This window comes from Triturus cristatus, chromosome 7, assembly GCF_964204655.1.
Source record: "Triturus cristatus chromosome 7, aTriCri1.1, whole genome shotgun sequence".
In the NCBI taxonomy this organism is placed as follows: Eukaryota; Metazoa; Chordata; class Amphibia; order Caudata; family Salamandridae; genus Triturus; species Triturus cristatus.
In genome coordinates this window covers 775,880,411-775,893,942 of record NC_140590.1, presented here as the reverse complement: position 1 = coordinate 775,893,942, position 13,532 = coordinate 775,880,411, and positions in this window count along the sequence as shown.

Below are 13,532 nucleotides of genomic sequence, written 5' to 3'. Positions count from 1 at the left end.
CATATTTAACTAGGAAAGCGTGTGAGACCATGGATGACAATGATGTTCTACATACAGGGAATCATACATAATCGCACAGTAATGGTTTACATAAATGGCAAAATGGGTACATGCATGACATGCATGAAATACAAAACCAAACTACCCACCTACGGTGCAGTGAAGGCCCTGTAGTTGAGAACTCATAGAGCTGAATTCAAAGAATCACATGGATTCAGTGCCAACAGACATTCACTAAAGAGGAACCCCGAGCGTAGAGCCACATAATACTGTCATCTTGGGCTCTAGACCGGAAAATCCATAATGACCCTAGCCTAAAGGCTATAAAATATACAAACAAACTCAACTCAGTGTCACAGAACACATGGATACTCTAAGGTCGCAACTCCATTGTACACAGGTATACAGAGCATAAAGACATAAAACACATGGACTCTCTGGTTGAATCAAGATCTTAAGGTCCTGCACTGCCTTAAAAAAGTGAAAGGTAACTTTATTTGGTGAAGCTCCTTCTATGAGATGATTGACATGAAGAATTACAGAACAAGCATTAAAAATACAATAAAGAAATATTACATATGTCCTTGATCATGCTTTATAAGGATAATGTGTTTGTGGCAACTTTTGATGTGTAGATAGCTTCATAAACTGTTTTGGAACACCCAAAGGACCTATCTTGTGTTCACCAGTACTAATTTGTACACATCAGTCCCATGGACGTTTTCCTTTGGAGGGATCTTTACTTGTGGGAGAAAAGGCAGCAAGGCAATAGTTTGGTGCCATGACAGTTGCTGGGGATCAGGCCCTTCACCTGTCTGGCTGGCACATCCAGTGCACAATTTAAGACCACTCTCAGACACTAGGTTGCAAAGAGCGTGTAAGAAAGTGCCCTCTTTTTGCATGGTTGCCCCCACTTTTTGCTAAACTGCTGATGTACTTTGACTGAGTGTGCCCAGGGTTCCTACCAAACAGGTACCCAGGTCCTACGTTCTTTCCCTAAACTGCATTAAAAACAAAACCAATTGGCACTCTTTGGCCACAGGTCAGTCCCTTGTAAATGGAACCACAGGTACCAAGGGTACTGTGGCCAGGGAAGGCCTCCAAGGGATGCAGCACTTATTGTGCCACCCTTAGAGGCCATGTACCTTTATATATATATATATATATACATATACACACACACACACACACACACACACACACACACACTCACTCTCTCTCTCTCTCTCTCTCTCTCTCTCTCTCTCTCTCTCTCTCTCTCTTCCATGTCAGGCTGTGTATGTTGGTGCAGAGCAAAGTGAAGAGTCGACATGGGACACATCCCTGTGTTCCGTGCCTACAACCAACTGCCCTGGCATAGATCCCTCTAGCTTGGTGTACTATACCAGTGGTGAGGGTACAGGTGCATGAGCCCTGTACCCCTACAGTGTCTAAGCCAATTCTTAGACTTTGTAAGTGCAGGCATGGTATTAAGAGTATATGGTGCTGGGAGTTTGGCATTACGAACTCCACAGCATCATAATGGCTTTGCTGAAAACTGGGAAGTTTGGTATCAAACTTATCAGCACATTAAACACACACTGATGCCAGTGTGGGATTTAATGAATAATGCACACAGAGGGCATCTTAGAGATGCCCCCTGAAAAACGACCTAACACTAGTGTCCAGTCTGAGTGGCTGCTCACCAGCTGCCACCACCAGACCTGTTTCTGGAACCCTGGGTCGAGAGCCTGCTGCTCTTGGGGGCCTGAAACCATGCACATCCTGGGACGAGGTGCCAAGCCTCCTCCACCAGGATGGGCAGGGTTCACGAAGGAGAAGCTTCAAAGGCATGCCACCTTTTGTGAGCCTCTCCAGACCATTTGCTGCCTTCAGCAACTGATCCCCACTGGTTCTACCCCCCATTTTGGGCGGGAGAACCCGCGGGAAAAATAAGTGAGGAAGAGGTGTGCCCACCTCTGCCAACTCCACCCCTAAGGTGGGGGAGGCGAGGTGAAGCACAACCTAGAGTCCCTGCCATCTTGAGGACAAGAAAAGAAGCTCTGAGGGATACAGGTGCCAGTGTCACTATGGTGAGAGACACACTGGTTTCCCCAGAGTAATACCTGATTGGGAAAACGTACCCAGTCATCAACGCTGACAGTGTTACTACTAACCATGCCATGGCTATGTTAACATTAGACTGAGGGGGTTACTGGCCTGAAACAGGTAGTGGTCTCTTCAATGCTTCCAGCTGCCTGTATGCTTGGTAAGGACCTGGAAACCTCAGCATGGGCTGAGGTAGAATTGAAAACCCATGCAGCAATGCTGGACATCCCTGAGATTGTGTGTGTCAAGACTAGAGAACAGAGCCAAAAGCAGGGTGAAAAAAGAAGTGCTGGAGCCTGAACGAATGGCCTAACCTTCCAAAAGGAAAGGTAAGAATACTGGGAAACCAGCATCAGAACAGCAAAAGAATAAGGACCCCTCTCCTCAGGGAGAGGACTTGGAAGCCCCAGAGGGAACTGAGCCTATGGATCTTGACCCTTGCCATGTTGAGCTCCTAGGCCCAGGGGGACTCACTAGAGAAGAGCTGTGCCTTGGACAGCAGTCCTGTCCAACTCTTCTCTTGAAAGCCTGAGGCAGCAAGCTGCTGCACAGGAAAAGGGAGATGGTGGTACCCACAGAGTCTATTGGGAGGAGGGACTAGTGTACACTGAGGCCAGAGACCCCTACCCTGGAGCCATTAGGAGAGTGGTAGTGCCTCAGAAGTACAGGGAGTTCTTACTAACTTTAGCTCATGACATCCCCCTAGCTGGACATCAGGGCCAAACCAAAACCTGGGAAAGGCTAGTTAAAGGTGTTTGTCAGCTCCTGTGTCACCTGTCAAGCCAGTGGCAAAACAGGTGGATACCCAAATAACCCCTTAATTCCACTACCGTTCCCTTTGAAAGGGTGGGTGTGGACATAGTGGGTCCACTTGAACCTCCCACAGCATCAGGAAACAAATTCATACAGGTGATAGTGGATCACGCCACCAGGTATCCTGAAGCGATCCCCCTTAGGACTACTACAGCTCCTGCAGTAGCCAAGGCCCTCATTGGTATCTTCACCAGGGTAGGGTTTTCTAAGGAGCTGGTTTCAGACAGAGGGTCCAACTTCATGTAAGCTTACCTGAAACAAATGTGGAAAAAGTGTAAGGTTCAGTATAAGTTTACTACGCCCTATCACCCACAAACCAATGGTCTTCTTGAGAGGTTTTACAAGACATTGAAAGGCATGATTACGGGGCTCCCTGAAAAGCTCAGAGGAGATGGGAGTTCCTCTGACCATACCTGCTTTTCACCTATAGAAAGGTGCCACAGAAGGGAGTAGGGTTTTCCCTCCTTTGAGCTTCTGTTTGGCCATCCTGTCAGGGGACCATTCTGTCTTGTAAAAGAGGTTTGGGAGAAGCCTCTCCAAGAACCCAAATAAGATATTGTGGACTAGGTACTAGGCCTAAGGTCCAGAATGGCAGAATACATGGAAAAAGCTTCCAAGAATCTTGAGGCCAGTCAGGAGCTCAAGAAGCACTAGTACGACCAAAAAGCTGCACTGGTGGCGTACTAACGAGGGCAAAATTTGGGGGTTTTGGAGACAGTGGCACAAGGGCTCTCGTGGAGTGGCCCTTACCCCATCTTAGAAAAGAAAAGCGAGGTCACTTACTTGGTAGACCTGGGCACAAGCAGGACACCCAAAAGGGTGATCCATGTGAACTGCCTTAAGCTTTTCCATGACAGGGCTGACATCACCATGCTGATGGCGATTGATGAGGATCAGGAGTCAAAGAGTGAACCTCTCCCAGACTTCCTCTCACACAGCCCCAAAGATGGGTCAGTGGAAGAAGTTGTCTACTCGTACACCGTTTCTGCCCAACAGCAGGCCGATTGCAAGCAAATCTTGCAACAGTATGCTAAGCTCTTTTCTTTGACCCCTGGTCAGACAAACTGGTGTACTCATGAAGTGGACACTAGGGACAGTGTAACTGTCAAAAACAAAATCTATTGACAGTCTGATCACATCAAAGAAAGCATCAGAGCTGAAGTCAGCAAGATGCTGGAGTTAGGGGTTATTGAACCCTCTGAGAACCCCTCAGCCAGCCCAGTGGTTCTATTCCCCAAACCTCATCCACAGGGTGTAAAGAGAGAAATGAGGTTCTGTGTGGACTATAGAGGGCTCAACTCTGTCACCAAGACAGATGCTCACCCTATCCCAAGGGCTGATGAATTGATAGAAAAATTGGGAGCAGCCAAATTTCTAAGTACATTTGACTTAACTGCAGGGTACTGGTAGATTGGCATGGCACCAGGGGCAAAAGAAAAGATAGCATTCTCCACACCTGATGGGCATTATCAGTTTACTGTTATGCCTTTTGGTTTAAAGAATGCCCCTGCCACCTTCCAAAGGTTAGTGAATCAAGTCTTTGCTGGATTGGAGTCCTTTAGTGCTGCATATCTAGATGTTATTGCTGTCTTTAACTCCACCTGGCAGGATCACCTGATCAACCTGGGGAAGGTTTTACATGTCCTGCATACTGCAGGCCTAACTATCAAGGCATCCAAATGCCAGATAGGGTATACTTGGGCCACTTTCTTAGTGGAGGCCAAGTGCAACCCTTTCAGCCCAAGATCCAGGCCATCCTGGACTAGGGCGCTCCAACAACCGAGACATAAGTCAGGGCATTCCTTGGCTTGACTGGGTACTAGAGGAGGTTTGTGAAGGGATATGGATCCATTGTGACTCCCCTCACAGAACTTACCTCCAAGAAGATGTCCAAAAAGGTAAACTGGACAGTTAGCTGTCAAAAGGCTTGACACCCTGAAAGAGGCCATGTGCTCAGCACCAATTCTCAAAGCTCCAGACTATACCAAGCAGTTCTCAGAGCAGACTGATGACTCTGAGCTAGGGATTGGAGCGGTCCTATCCCAGACCAATGATGAAGGCCAAGACCAACCTGTTGCTTTTATAAGCAGAAGGCTTCTCCCCAGGGACCAGCTTTGGAGTGCCATTGAGAGGGATGCCTTTTTTGTGGTTTGGTCCCTGAAGAAGCTGAGACCATACTTGTTTGGTACTCACTTCCTAGTTCAGACTGATCACAGACCTCTCAAATGGCTAAAGCAGATGAAAGGTGAAAATCCTAAACTTTTGAGGTGGTCCATCTCCCTACAGGGAATGGACTTTATAGTTGTAACACAGACCTGGGACTGCCCATGCCAATGCAGAAGGACTTTTCAGGTTCTTACACTTAGACAATCAAGACTCTAGGGAAAGGTTAGTCTCAGCCTCTTTCATTTGGGGGGGGGGGGGGGTGGTGAGTAAGAAAATGTCCTCTTTATGCATTGTTACCCCCACGTTTTGCTGAACTGCTGATATACTTTGACCGAGTGTGCCCTGGGTTTGTGCCCAACAGGTACAGGCCCAACAGGGCCTATGTTATTTCTCTAAACTGCATTAAAAACAAAACCCATTTGCCACTCTTTGGCCACAGGTCAGTCCCTTGTAAATGGTACCACAGGTACCAAGGGCACTGTGGCCAGGGAACGTCTCTAAGGGCTACAGCACTTATTGTGCCACCCTTAGAGGCCCTGTACCTTTACACACATACACTGCCATTGCAGGCTGCATGTTCTGGTGCATAGCAAAGTGAAGAGTTGACATGGCACACATCCCTGTGTGCCATGCCTACAACCCTTTGCCCTGGCATAGTTCAGCCACCCCTCTAGCTGGTTGCACTATACTAGTGGTAAGGGTACAGGTGCATGAGCCATGTACCCCTACAGTGTCTAAGCCAATTCTTAGACATTGTAAGTGCAGTAATGGCAGTAAGAGTATATAGTGTGGTGAGTTTGTCAGTACGAACTCCACAGCATCATAATGGCTTTACTAAAAACTGGGAAGTTTGGTATCAAACTTCTCAGCACATTAAACCCACACTGATGCCAGTGTAGGATTTAATGAAAAATGCACTCAAATGGCATCTTAGAGATGCCCCCTGAAAAATGACCTAACACTAATGTCCAGGCTGAGTGGCGGTTCGCCAGCTGCCACCACCAGACATGTTTCTGGACCCCTGGATCGAGAGCCTGCTGCTCTCGGGGGTCTGAAACAATGTGTCAGGGTTTGAGGGCCAGGGCGCCTACGAGGTTCCGATTACCATTCAGGAGGAACTACAAGTCCCAGCAACCCCAGATGAGGGGAGGGGCTAAAGACTTTATAGACACGAACAACGCGTCAGGGCGTTGTTCCTGATTCTGGAACCTGGGAGCAGCAGAGGGCGTTCACGCTGCTGTGGCTCGACTTTCCACTCTTCCGACGTAGGAGGAGAGACTCGTGTAACCATTCCTGAAACCTGCTGTGGGTTATCGGCAGGCATTCACAGGACGCTTTTTCTGAGCATTTCCGGTTAAATTTGGGACTCGCTGAAAGGCGCCGGTTGAAGCAAAGGAGACGGGGATTTCGTATCAGGGCAACCGCGTTGCCGGAGAAGCCAGCCGTCAGTGGCAGGTAAGCCGTGGAGGTTCGCACGGCGGCCAAAACCTTGCAGGAGGCAAGACTTCCGTTTTGATAAAGTTTATGTTATAGCTTTGATACTCATTAGTGGCCATCTGGCAGCCATGTGGGTGGAGCCGGCCAATCACTTTCTTTTGTTGGGCTGAGGTCCGGAGCCCATGGAAAACCACGGAGAGGAAGCTGGGTTCAACCTTGGAGGATCCGAGACCAATTGGTGGGAGAGAGAAGCCCTGACTGAAAGAGTTCTTTAAGCTACTTTTCGTTGCATTTTTCGGTTCCCGAGTACAAAGAGTGTGGGGAGGTGTAGTTTGGTACATATGGGGACGAAGGAGTGTGAACTGGTTATAGGAATGAATCGTTAGGGATTTCTGTGTTAAACTGTTTGCCTTTTCTGTTTCCAGAGAAGACTGTTACGGCCAGAGTGACTACGTCAGAGAGATACTTGGCAGGTGGGAGGAATAACTAGTGAGACCTTATGAGAGTAGGTAGCCTGTGAGTGTTTATTAATTGCATGTCTTTGTTTTGCAGGTGTCCCTTCCCACGCAGCTCCTACCCTATCCTTTCCCTCGCCTGATCGCCTCAACCCTCTGGAGCTTCTTGAATCAGAGTTTGGGGATGTCAGGAGGGGGGCCCCTTTGAGCATCACCCAGATCCTGAGGAGAATCGGGAAGCCGTGACAGAATCACAAACCCAAGATATTTTCTCCTCCCGGTCTGGGCCATTCGCAAAGATGGCTACGTTAGAGGAGGTGCTCCTAGCCTTAGCGACAGTGCAGCAAGAGTTGGTAGCGTCTCGAGCTGAGACAGCAGCCTTGCGAGAGAGGGTGGATAGACAGGCTAGGAACCCGTTTGATGTGGTGGCTGGTCAGCCGCAAATTCAGGTAACCGTACCCCCGCCCATTCCTTTGGCTAGTCCCGAGAGGCATGCGGGAGATCCATTAAACATACAGACGTTCCTCACACAAATCACGCTTCACTTCTCCTGTCGTCCGTCGTCATTCCCTACTAACCATTCTAGGGTGGCGTTTGCAGTATCGTATCTAACTGGGGACGCCGCCAATTGGGCGGTTCCTTTGGTTAGAAACGATGATCCGTTACTGAACGACTGGAACGCTTTCCGAACTGAGTTCGAACGGGTGTTCGACCGCAGGGCTACCACTCTAAGTGCAGATAGAGAGCTGTTAGAATTACGCCAGGGCAAGCAAGACTTGGTAACATATATGACGACGTTCAATAGACTAGTGGGGGAGACAGCGTGGCCCGAGGAGAAAAGAATGGCGTTGTACTATCAAGGGTTGAAGGACGATCTTAAAGACGTGCTGGCGCAGATAGATCCCCAACCCAAGACCTGCATGGATTTAATTAATCTAACGCTACGCCTCGATCATAGGCTAACAGAGAGGGGGGGATAGGAGAAAAGGCGAGAGGTCAGCAGTCGGATGGGATCATGACAGTCGTGCCCCGCACGTAGGCCGGGATTATGGCTCTGAACCTATGGAAGTGGGAGCACTTCAACCCCCGCTGTCAAAAACCGAGAGAGAAAGTCGCAGAGTCCTGGGACTCTGCATGTACTGTGGGAAGAAAGGCCACTATGTAAGGGAGTGTCCCCAGAAGCCTAAGAAACGAACGACCGGTTTCGTGGGAAAAAGGGTGGCCGTCACTGCCAGAGGGGGAGACATTCCGACAGAAACCGCAGAGAGCGAAGTAGTCACGCCTGAGTGGAGATTGCCTTCGCTGGCGGGGGGTGAGAGTAAGACGACAGAAACCCATATTGTTCTGCCCATGCTCCTGAAGAACGGTTCAGCCACGCATCCGGTTCTTGCAATGATCGATTCAGGAGCCACGGGCAATTTTATGGATGACGGATTGGTACACCGGTTGGGTTTGGGTAGGGTCCCAGTTCTCAAACCTGAGACGGTGTTAGCGGTGGATGGGACACCGCTGACCTCCGGTCCCATCACCGAACAGACAGAGGAGGTAGAATTGGTACTCCACGGTGAGATGCAGGATCACGTGGAAGACATCCGGTTGAATATCATCGAAGCCCCTCAATATGAGATAATTTTGGGAATGCTGTGGTTATGGCGACATAATCCAACCATGGACTGGAGAAACAAAACCATTTGTTTCAACTCCAGAGATTGCCTAGAGCAGTGTATGAAGGATAGGGTGTCAGTCTCTCACACGCTCGCCCTGGCACCGATTTGGCAGGTGGCCACGGCAGTCGAAAAAGAGACCGAGCTACCCCAGGAATATGCCAGGTATCAGAGTGTCTTTTGCGAAAGAGAAGCGGAGACCCTGTCGCCACATCGCGAATATGATTGCAGGATAGACCTGGTGGATGGGGCGACTATGCCCTCTTGTAGGGTATATGCCTTATCCGAGCCCGAGACCCAACACCTGCGGGAATATTTAGACAAGTTCTGTGCCTTGGGGTTTATTCGCCCCTCCCGCTCGCCCGCAGCGTCTCCCCTTTTCTTTATAGCGAAGGCGAACGGCGAGCTTCGAACGTGCATAGATTACCGCATGTTGAATAAGAACACTGTCAGGAATCGGTACCCGTTGCCGCTCATCCCCGTGTTGCTGGACCAGGTGAAGGAGGCCACCATTTACACCCGGCTCGATCTACGAGGGGCCTACCATCTGGTCCGAGTCCGCCAGGGGGATGAATGGAAAACCGCGTTCGAGACCAGATTCGGTCTTTTCGAATATCTTGTGATGCCGTTCGGGCTTTGTAATGCCCCGGCGGCATTCCAATATTTTGTGAACGATGTGTTGAAGGAGTACATCGACAGGTTTGTCATCGTATATATCGATGACATCCTGGTTTTCTCAGTCTCACCCGTACAACACGTGAGTCATGTCCTACTGGTTCTCCAAAGGTTGCAAGAACAGCGGTTATATTGCAAGATTAGCAAGTGCGAGTTTGGAGTCAAGGAAGTTGAGTTCCTGGGAGTGGTTCTGAGTCCATGGGGATTTAGGATGGCTGAGAGAAAGGTGAAAGCGGTACAGGAGTGGCCGGTGCCTAGCAGCGTGAGAGAAGTGCAGTGCTTCCTTGGGTTCTCCAATTATTATCGGAGGTTCATCTCTCATTTTTCTCAACTAGCTTCTCCCATCACAAGGTTGTTGAGAAAGGGGGCCGTTTTCCTTTGGACACCCGAAGCCATGGAAGCCTTCCGCCACCTGAAAGAAGCCTTCTGTACAGCTCTCATCTTGCGACACCCTCAAATCGACGCCCCATTCATTGTAGAGGCCGATGCCTCCAACGTCGCTGTGGGGGCAGTGTTGTCTCAACGAGACAAGCATACAGGACAGTTACATCCGGTGGCGTTCTTGTCGAAAAAATTAGGTCCTGCGGAACTCAATTACTCAGTCGCAGAAAAAGAACTGTTGGCTATCAAGAAAGCCTTCCAGGAGTGGAGACACTATTTATGGGGGCCTCATCATCCTATCACCGTATGCACCGATCACAAGAACCTGCAGTATATGAAAACGGCAAGGCTTCTATCGCAGAGACAGCTCCGATGGATGTTGTTCTTTGCGGAATATGAGTTTGTGGTGACTTTTCGTCCGGGCTCAGATAACCGTAAGGCAGACACCTTGTCGAGGATTGGAGAGAGCGAGGTAGCACCGCAACAACCTCTGGAAGCCATAGTACCTCCTGAGAAGGTCCTGTGTGTTATCACAGCAGAGAAGTTCGTGGATCAGGTCAAAGACAGTCGATCCCCTATGCGGTGGCAGCGCTGGGTGGAACAAGAACCCTGTAGGGTCCTGAAACACGGAGTACCACTCCACAAAGACAGGTTGTTTCTACCCACACAGGAGCTAAGGATACAGGCTTTCAATTGGTGTCACAATACGGTGCTGGCCGGGCACCCGGGAAACCAGAAAACGCTTCATCTGGTGCGAAGACATTTCTGGTGGGATGGTATGGTTGCAGATGTCAAACGCTGGGTGTCTCTCTGCGAGACCTGTGCCCGGGCTAAGGGAGAACACAGCAAGGCTAGAGGGAAACTGATGCCGTTGCCAACGCCACCCCAACCATGGCACACGATCAGTGTGGATTTTGTTCTCGGCCTACCCCCGGATCAAGGATTTACCGCCATCTTGGTGGTGGTGGATAGCCTGACGAAGATGGGGCATTTTCTTCCGTGCAAGAACCTTCCCACGGCAGGGCAAACGGCACAGATGCTCTAGGCACAGGTGGTGCGTTTACATGGCCTACCGCGGGTCATCGTTTCAGACAGGGGCCTCCAATTTGTGGCACGCTTCTGGAGCATGTGGTGCAAGGCACTTCAAGTGAAGGCCGCTCTGTCCACCAGCTTTCACCCGCAAACTGATGGGCAGACCGAGCGCCTAAATCAAACTCTCAAGAAATACTTGCGCTGTTTTTCTGAAAAAGCGACAGAATCGTGGGTTTCGTTGTTGTGGTTAGCTGAGCTGTCGTACAACACCTGGCACAGCTCTATTCAAGAAACTCCGTTCAGAGCCAATCATGGTTTTCATGCCTCAACGCTGCCTTTGGTTATACCCCGAGAAGTACAAAATCAGCCCGCGGTGAAGGAACAAGTGGACCGCCTCTTACAACTCCATAAAAGGCTACAGACCACCCTGAGGTGAGCCAAGCTACAGTACAAGAGGTGGGCCGATCGCAACAGGCAAGAAGGACCGGATTATCGAGTGGGGGACCGAGTGTGGCTCTCCACGAAAAACATCCGCTTTCGGTGGCACAGTGTCTTTCATCCCCGATACATCGGACCTTACACGGTGGTACGGAAAATCAACCCTGTGGCGTATCAGTTGAAACTGCGTGCCTCCTTAAGGATACATCCAGTGTTTCACTGTGGCCTTCTGAAACCGGCAAGGAACGTCAGGAGCCGAACGACTCCACCGATAGTAAGGGACGGCCAACTGGAGTACGAAGTGCGTCGCATTCTGGACTCGAAATTCAGGCAAGGGCGATTGTGGTATCTGATCTCCTGGAAGGGGTACCCGTCCGAAGACGACTCCTGGGAACCAAGCTCGAACGTTCACGCCCCTCAGGCGGTAAGGCGGTTTCATGCCCGCAATCCTGGGAAACCAGGATCAAGGAGGCGCTGGGGAGGGGGACATACTGTCAGGGTTTGAGGGCCAGGGCGCCTACGAGGTTCCGATTACCATTCAGGAGGAACTACAAGTCCCAGCAACCCCAGAAGAGGGGAGGGGCTAAAGACTTTATAGACACGAACAACGCGTCAGGGCGTTGTTCGTGATTCTGGAACCTGGGAGCAGCAGAGGGCGTTCACGCTGCTGCGGCTCGACTTTCCACTCTTCCGACGTAGGAGGAGAGACTCGTGTAACCATTCCTGAAACCTGCTGTGGGTTATCGGCAGGCATTCACAGGACGCTTTTTCGGAGCATTTCCGGTTAAATTTGGGACTCGCTGAAAGGCGCCGGTTGAAGCAAAGGAGACGGGGATTTCGTATCAGGGCAACCGCGTTGCCGGAGAAGCCAGCCGTCAGTGGCAGGTAAGCCGTGGAGGTTCGCACGGCGGCCAAAACCTTGCAGGAGGCAAGACTTCCGTTTTAATAAAGTTTATGTTATAGCTTTGATACTCGTTAGTGGCCATCTGGCAGCCATGTGGGTGGAGCCGGCCAATCACTTTCTTTTGTTGGGCTGAGGTCCGGAGCCCGTGGAAAACCACGGAGAGGAAGCTGGGTTCAACCTTGGAGGATCCGAGACCAATTGGTGTGAGAGAGAAGCCCTGACTGAAAGGGTTCTTTAAGCTACTTTTCGTTGCATTTTTCGGTTCCCGAGTACAAAGAGTGTGGGGAGGTGTAGTTTGGTACGTATGGGGACGAAGGAGTGTGAACTGGTTATAGGAATGAATCGTTAGGGATTTCTGTGTTAAACTGTTTGCCTTTTCTGTTTCTAGTATATAGAATTGCCCTGCCATCTCAGAGAGAAGACTGGTACGGCCAGAGTGACTACGTCAGAGAGATACTTGGCAGGTGGGAGGAATAACTAGTGAGACCTTATGAGAGTAGGTAGCCTGTGAGTGTTTATTAATTGCATGTCTTTGTTTTGCAGGTGTCCCTTCCCACGCAGCTCCTACCCTATCCTTTCCCTCGCCTGATCGCCTCAACCCTCTGGAGCTTCTTGAATCAGAGTTTGGGGATGTCAGGAGGGGGGCCCCTTTGAGCATCACCCAGATCCTGAGGAGAATCGGGAAGCCGTGACACAATGCACATCCTGGGACGAGGTGCCAAGCCTCCGCCCTTAGGATGGGCAGGGTCCACGAAGGGAAAGCTTCAAAGGCTTGCCGCCTTTGTGAGCTACGCCAGGCCTTTGCTGCTTCCAGCAACTAGCCCCCACCGTTCTGACCCCCACTTTGGGCAGGAGAATCGGCAGGAAAACCAAGTGAGGAAGGGAGGTGTGCCCACCTTTGCCAACCCCAGGCCTCAGGTGGGGGAGGCAACGTAGAGCACAACTCTCAGTCCCCGCCATCTTGCAGATGGGGGAACCCAGCCAACCAGAGTAAGGCTTTTGCCCCTCCCCTCTGGAGGGTGGCATATTAGGGGGTGTACCCACCCCAAGGAAGAGACCCATTCGTTCCAACCTTTACCTACCTGTAAAGCCCCTAAATCTAGAATTTAGGGGCAACCGTGAACCTTGCCTCCTCAAACAAGAACTGACCAAGAAGAAGAGAAGAAGAAGGACCGAAGAGAAATGCTGAAATTGAGAAGAGGAGGACGTCCACTGACTTGGCCCCAGCCCTACCGGCCTGTCTCCACCTTGAACCTGCCTCAGCAAATCCCGGTGTGTCCTGCAGCCAGCAGCCCCAAGAACCCGAAGGACCTGCCCTGCCTTCCAAACCAAAGACTTTGTCTCCTGTGAGCACCGAATTTGCTCACCCACAGACTCTGGCTCCGGCCAAATCCGCGAGTCTTCACCACTCTGCACTCGACGCCTACAGCTTGTGTTTGAGCGGCCCAGCACCACGAGGAGGTCTCCCCGGCAATCCTG